Here is a 7,849-nt window from a genome sequence, read left to right as displayed (position 1 = left end):
TTCTTCTGCCAGTTCCAGAGGAAAGAGGAAATTAACAGAGGTGTTTGGAAGGCATCTGTAAATGCTTTGGGATAGCCCAGCCATGAGCCATGGGAAAGGCTGTGAGGAGGGGGCTGTTGCCAGGTCTGGATGAGCCAATAAAGCATGCATGGGAAGGCCACCAAGCACCTCAGCCACCTGGTGTGGAGAAGCCCCCTCATCTGCAGCAAGTACTGCCTCATCCCACAGCCCTCAGGAACAGTCCCTGGCCCCTCTCACCCCTGTGCATTTTGCTCAGTGCTGGCTGGTCTGATTTGGAAGCATGTGAAGGAGCATGCACACAATTTTTCAGTGCACATGGTGACATTCTGACAGTGTACTGCAGCCAGAGTTTTGCTCCAGGAGGACGCAGCCACTCCAGGGCCTCTGTGATAATAAATCAGGAGGTGCCAGTGTGAGGGAATTCTTCTGAGATAATACACAGACCCTGGTTTTGTTGTGGAGGTGCCAAGAGACTGGCAGCTGCAGCTCTGGAGAAACCAGAAAGGAAAGGAACAATCTATATGACCACTGCAGTTTCCCTCTGCTCAGCAACCACTGCCATTACATCACAAAGTTGAGAAATTGAGTGTATGTGCTCTCCCCTTGCTCCTTTTATCTTCCCTTGTACCTCATCCGTGGACAGTTATTCACTGCAAAAGTTTCTCTATCTCATTATGTTCTTGAGATTTTCTGGGATGCTTTTGTCCTCCTAAGCAGAAACATTCACCCTCTTGTCGTGGTTGAAGATGAGGACATGCTCAGTGCTGCAGGTCACTTGGGTCCCCTGAGCTGTGCAGGGTTCCTGGTGATCCTCTGGCAGCTTTCCTGGCTAGAAAGCCCCTGCTTTTATGCCACCTGCCTTTCAGGAATGTGTTTATTTTCCCAAACAACAACGATGGCAACAACCAACCACAACAACAGAGGAAAATTGAAAGTACTTTTCCTATTTTTCCCGCCACTTGTGCTCCTCATTGAAAGTAATTAAATTATTTGTCTCAAAATCTCCCCTCTGGAGATCTCATCAATGTTTCTGGTTTAACTGACTTTGGATTTTGGGGTCAACCTGTCCTGTTTGCATTATCAACCTGAGGTTGTCATGGCTGGGAGGCCACACTGTGCTGGGAAAGGGATGGATGGGCTTTAGTCTACCCAGGGTGCTCAGGACAGCCAGCAGGCTCTTGCACCAAGGCCTTTCAGATCACTGCTTTCAGGGCTGTAGCTGGCCTTGCTCACCCTGTGTTCTGCCAAAAGCCAGCTGTGCTTAGCCTGAGCATTGTGCTTTGCTGCGGTATGAGCATTGCACTTTCCCTTCAAAACCATGTGCAGGAAACAAGGTGCTGGCACAGCTGCAGTGATGCCGAATATCTGCAGCCATATAAGCCTGCTGGTAAATCCCCCAGTCTGTGCTGTGCTAATAGAGGGGAGTGTGAGGGTGCTTGTGGCAGGGAAGGGAAGGAGAGGACAGATCATCCTGTGCAGTGTGCCTGGAGCTGGAGCAAGTTTGGTCAGGTCTTTGTGCTGTGCAGCACATGGGGTGTGTGCTCTGCTCCTTCCCCAGAGCTGACACATCTGGCAGGAGCCACCTGTGTCCTCTAGTCTCATGAGCATCAGGGCAGTTTCATCCTCCTGCCATGCTCTTGCAGGCAAACTGTCCTGGAAAATGTCTTCCTTGCCTCAGAAGCAGCAATACTGGTAGGAGCCTTCCCACCATGCTCAGGGAGAAGAGAATATTTCAGCCACAATCTCCTCTTAGAAGAGCATCTGTCTTCTCTCTCAGCTCCTCCTCACACCCACCCATCAAGCGGGGGCTTGATGCTGAACTTCTGGGAAGGGTCACGTTTGTCAACTGTCCATCACATGCTGCAGTCAGCCAGGGCCCCCTTCTGTCCTAGCACAGCCAGCTGCAAGCTGCTTCCTTAATACAGGGACAAACATGGGACTGCAGATGGGCTGGGGGTTCAAAGCGATCCCTCAAGAGGGAGGATGACCTGTTTACTTTGACAGGGCTTGCTTAGTGGGTGGCTGCAGAAACCTCAGCACACAGCTGGACAGATGTGGGGTGGCTTATCTGTCATGTTGGCCTGGAGTCTCCTGGTTGTGGGGGACTGAAGGCCGCAAAATCTGGAATCAGTCTGCTTGTGCACAGTTCTGGTCAGCAGCTTCTGCTTGCAGCTGAGGACATGAGGCTCTAGTGGGAATGATGTGGGGCTTCCTACTGCTTGGGCTGGCTATGCAGCCTGACTCTGCAGGCCTCCTGTGGGGACAAGGGACAATGGGATCCAGCCTCTGTGCTGGGATGCATCATGGACTTTTCCCCACCCTTGCTGCCACCTTGAACTTCCCCCTTGAGGGCCTTGTGTCCAGTGGTCCTGGGGTTTGCAGTGTCACTAAGCCAGTGGCTGGAAATGGCTGGGATGTGTTAGAACTGAGCTTTCCTGGGAATTCCCTGCATGGATGCCATAGGTTTGTTAGACCATGTGCTTTTGTGCAGGACTGCTGTCTGTAAAAGCTGTTTGCAGAAATAGTCTGGAGCTGTTTGCAAACCTTCCAGGCTGGGTCTTTGCCTTAATCTTTGTGATTAGCTTAAATGGAAAGGAACAGCTGGGCAGCTGGGAAGCCTGGGAAGTGGGACAAACACATGTGAAATCCAAAGCTTCCCCGAAGATGCATTATATTGAGTTCAGTATTGAGAGACTGGAAGGACAGCTTTCTATGGGGACATCCTCTGAACAGAAGAAGGGAGTGGGCTTGGGTGGAAGCTTGTGGTGTGCAGATTCCAGCAGCCAGGGCCAGGCAGGAGAGCTGTGTGGTGAGAATGGGGGAAGGTGAGGGTACCATATTTTCTCTTGGTTCTTGTTCCACCGGTCCTCTGCTTAAACTGAGTTCAAGGCTGGAGAAACCATTGGCCTGCCCAAACATAGCCCTCTGCAAGCCACAGATAACAGTGAGATGGCTGTGAGAGCGAGGAGGCACTGGTGCTTGCATGGAGACCCATGAGGGATGCTGCTGATCCATTCTGTGTGCCAGGGGCTTGGTGTGGCTCTGGCTGCATATCCCCATCTATAGCTTTCTGCACCCAGCTCTTCCCAGGCAGCTTGGGGCTAGCTCACTGGGATCTCCCTTGGACAAGGAATGGCTCATGTCCAGGACTTGCCCTTATCATGGTGCTTGGGGATGCATCTCCCATTGCACCTGGGAGCTCCCAGTGGGTTTAGGAATAGTGACAACCATACAGATGAGTTCAGTCTGGAAACCTTTGCTGTCGGGCAGCCAGTGGTCACAGCTCCTCCCGAGCGCATAGGTGAAGCCTGTGGCAGTGGAGGGGGAATGGACATTGTACATAGCTTCAGGGAAGTCCTTGAAGGGAGATTTGGGTCTGCAATCTCCAATGAGCTTCACTCACCTCAAGGAAAGATCTTTTACTGTGCCATATCATTAACTCAGTGTATATAATGTGCCTATTCCAACAAAGTGTGCTGAGCCCAAGAAGCAGCCAAGTCTTGGGACAGTGGGGATTTCCAAAAGATTTAGTAAAAAATGTTATAATAATATTTGACAAGGGTACAGGGATGAACCAGAAAGATGGTGCACATATCTGGTGGACCACTTAGTCACTAGCACATCCCCATGCTGGAGGACGTAATAAAGTATTTTTAAATAAGACAGTGTTTTTTCCCGAAATCTCTATTTGACTAAGGAGCTTTCAAGGCAGATAACATCAAGTGGGAATGGAGAGCAGCTTGACCTCCAAGAGCTGTTTGGATGTTTAGAGTTCTCCTTATCTTTGCAGTGCTATAGCCAAAGTGGCTGTGTGTGATCCTGGCTGGATGCAGAGCTCAGGCTCGGCAGCAGGAGTTGTGCTTACTCTTTTAATTCCCTGTGATACAAGAGTAACTGCAAATGTCATCAGGTTCCAGAAGAGTTATCCAGGCCACTAAGTCAAAGCTGATGATTGGGAGATTGGGTTTCCCCCAGGCAGAGGCTGCTTATATGACCATTTGGTGGTCCTGATCCCAGGAGAAGGAGCACACACCAAAGGCAAAGACAGCAGGAGCATCTTCAGAAATTTCAACACTGAAACGGTACAGTACTCTGCTGTCGGCTTGAACATTTTCCCCATCTCACTTGAATGAGGCTGTTGTTTTGCAATGCTGGCAACTCTCAGAGACCTTCAGGACTGGAGCAGAGCCCTGCACAGATGGGAATTAGGGCCATGGCCCTTGTGGTCTTCCTGGGGGTGCAAAATCCCCCTCCTAATTGCAAACACAATCAATTACTGTTGGGCTACGTGGGGCATGTTCTGGTCTGAATCTAATCCGGGCAGCCCTGAGCTCCTCCAGACGTCTGCAACATGCAGGCTCTGCTCTGCTGCCAAGACATTGGGATGGAACCCACTTGGAGAGGCAGGAATGGAACCTCTGGACCCCAGTATACTACAAGAGGGAGCTGGTCTTCCAGAGCTGGACTGTGAGGCTCCCTGGGTACGTGCAGAACCACTCTGCAGCATGGACTCTGGAGGCAGATCTGCTCTGGGTGCATGGGGATGACAACTCTAGCAGGTGTCTGCATTCCACAACTACCTTGGTTGTGCTAGAATAATCTTGTGGTCTCCATCATTCTCTTCAAAGGAGAAAGGCTGTCTTAAGCTACACTGAGGGAGATGGGAAGAGGCAACTGCCAGAACACAGGGAAAACAAGATTTGAAGCTGGGGCTCTGCTTGATGCACACCAGCCGACTAGTGAGCATCTGAGTCCCTCGACTCAGCGGGTGGCTGCAGGCAGTGTCCAATGGTCTGGAAGCAGTGTGGGGCTGGAAATTCCCTTTGGGGCTGGGGATCAAGCAGGATGGCTGTTTACAGCGAGGGAACAGCAGGGAAGAGCTACAGGGCCAGGCGCCGAGAGACCTCCCGGCAGCATCTGCCTGCCAAAGCTTTGGAGACACATCACGTGGATGGAGACAAGACTGACCAGCTAGTTGGGTTAGAGGAGCTCTGAGGGTGTTTCTTGTTTTCTGGGGTATTATTTGTGGAAACTGAATGCTGTAAACATGGGAGAGCTCAGCACTGCAGACACTGTGTGGAATAAACCATTGGCCTTGGCCAACCACAGTGATGGAGAACTACTTGCTGGTCTTTTGTTTCTTTTCTAGCCCTGCAGATTTGAGCCAGTATCTGTGTCTGACAAGCACAGTTGTAGGACAAATTTGGTGGAACACGAAGTGTTAGGGTGACTGTGAAGGCTGCATACCAATCTCCTGCTCCATTAGAGACACCTATTATATCTTCCCAGTGCCATAAAGGGAGATTCTGTCTTGGTTACTCTATAAAATCCTTTTGTAAGTCCGTCTTCATCCTTTTCTCAAAACTTTATCCTTTTTTCTTCTGAAAGGCTGACACCAGAATGGACTGTGTCAGCATCAGTCTGCTGATGTGCAGGCTCATGATGGGCATACATCGCCTCCAAAGCCCAGACTGTGATTCCCTGGCACTAGTGCCAGCCATGAGTTTTGTAGGTACAGGTTATTTTTGCTGCTGAAACTATTGAAACTGGACATTCTGGTGGACAGCAGAGCTATCTTGATTATACTTACACAAGAGTGGTTGGCCTGATTGATCACATCTGTGGGCTCAGTCAGTGATAGTTCCTGGCCTGAGATCAGACAGGACAAACATACCCATTCCTTCTGTCCTTCAAGTCTATTAAAATAAAGCTCCCTAGCTATGGCCTTTCAGTCTCAGCAGCAGTCTGGCTCTTCCCAGTGCAAAGCAGCTGGATGATTCTCCCAGAGCTAAGACGAGTGCTGCCACTGCCAGGTCTTGGGGGCCTTTGGCAGGCAGATGCTGCTGGGAGGTCTCTCAGCACCTGGCTCTGTTGCTCTTCCCTCTGCTCCCTCCCTGTAAATAGCCATCCTGCCAGATCCCCAGTCCCAAAGGGATTTTCCAGCCCCTCGCTGCTCCCGGCCCATTGGAGACCGCCTGCAGACACCCGCTGAACCGAGGGGCTTGGATGCTCGCCGGCCGGATGGAGCATCTCAAGCAGACTCCAGGCTCCAGACAATGTTTATCCCACACTCTTCTCCTTTGCCTTCTTCGAAGACCAATTTGGAGGCCAAGCCATACGGCCAGTCCTATCTCCCCAGATCTTTGGTGTATCTAGGTTAATTTCACCTCTGTATATGTCTGCAAGGGAGTTGATCCTCATGATGCAATTGGTGCAGGGCACCTCTTGATGTTGCTCCTGGCTGCCAAAATGACTCTCAGGTCACCCCTTGTGCCTTCAAGCATTGCCTCATTATAGAGCCAACTGCTGTGGGCTTTTGATGGCTCCACTGCTCTGCTTGTATTAGTCCTAATGACTAGTCATGTTTAGAAATGGAACTTGTAAATCCTTCCTATTGTCTAATTGTATCTGGGAAGATGAGACCTCTGCATTGTAGAGCAGGGCTCTCTGAGCAGCCTCAGACATTTCCTCTCTATCCAACAGCTGCTTCCTCTCCATACAGCTTCTGGGAAGGGCTCAGGCACCATTCAGAGACTGGTACTGGCTCTGTCTGATGTCTGAAGGCACTCATGGTGAAACTGCCACTTCACCAGCCCATGCCCATTGCAGTGCTTGACATCTCCTCACCCCGTGGCCTTCATCTCCTGTCTCTTGGCTCTCTCTCCATCTCCAGACACTTGCATTTTCTGCCGTTGTGTTGCTGCTTCACTATTTGGTGCTGAGCTGTGAGCAGAGCTGAAGCACATCCAGTTCCCAGCTTACATGTTGCTCTTAACATCTTCTACAAACCCTCCAGAGCCTTCTGGATAGTTTGCTTCATTTCCCTTTGGCAGCCTCTAACTTCTTTTTCCCCCCTCCTGCCGAGCTTGCCATGGGTGCCAGCTCCTGTCTGCTAAAGATGCCGGATGCATTCTCTCTGGCCAAGCCCTTTGGGACTGAATGCATACCCAGGGCAGTGCAGGGCTGCTTGGCAGATGCTAGGTATCTGCGACATGGCTCTGCCTGCTTTCAAACTCAACAACCAACATCCCTCAGCACAGAGCCGTGAAATGGAGAAGAAGTCGTTTCCTTTCTGACAACACTCAGCTGTCTCTTTTCCCAGCAGCTTCCCTAAACCTCTTTGAATTCACACGCTAGGCAGGCTGCACTGGGACGGTGCCTCTGTGTGTCTTTGCTCACAGCCCAGCCCAAACCTTTCTGACTGCCTGGTTCGGCTGTCACATGCCTGGTTCATTGCCTGGGGGATTTATGACTTGTTACCTCTCCGTTTTCCACAACAGCTGGACCGGTACCAGCAATTTCCACTATGTTTTATACTACAGCAGGGGAAACCACAGGGATTCTGAATCGGGCCTTGCCATGCTGCTTGATGGGAGAGGAGCTGAACCTGTGCTTGGTGACAGGGCTGAGGACCAAGTGAGAGGGGCCCTCATTTTGGAGGGTTATGAAAACACCAATTGCCTCGCTCTTCTGTGCAGTACTCACTTCCTTCTCGCCAAGAGGAGGAGCATCTCACTGTGTCCCCTCCCCACCACAAACCTTGGCCACTCCAAGGATGTCTCCACTGTGCCACAGAGGTGCCAGCATCACCCCTTCTGGCATGCGCTGAGTGTGCTGATGCCATGGTGACAAATGTACAAGCTCACACCAGCCTGAGCCTAGAAGATCCCACGTATTGGGCTGTGCGTGGCCAAGAGAGTGAGGGCAGTATCCCAGTTTTTCTCAGTGGAAAGGGTAGCAAAAGGCAGAGCGAGCCCAGCCCCTTGCTTTTGGATCGAGGGGAGTGCTATGGACAGTGCTGCACACCATGCAGAGGATGAGGAAGAGA

The sequence above is a fragment of the Numida meleagris genome, chromosome Z (assembly GCF_002078875.1).
Source record: "Numida meleagris isolate 19003 breed g44 Domestic line chromosome Z, NumMel1.0, whole genome shotgun sequence".
Classification (NCBI taxonomy): Eukaryota; Metazoa; Chordata; class Aves; order Galliformes; family Numididae; genus Numida; species Numida meleagris.
The sequence above is the reverse complement of the archived record's forward strand: the minus strand, read 5'-3'. Positions refer to the sequence as shown.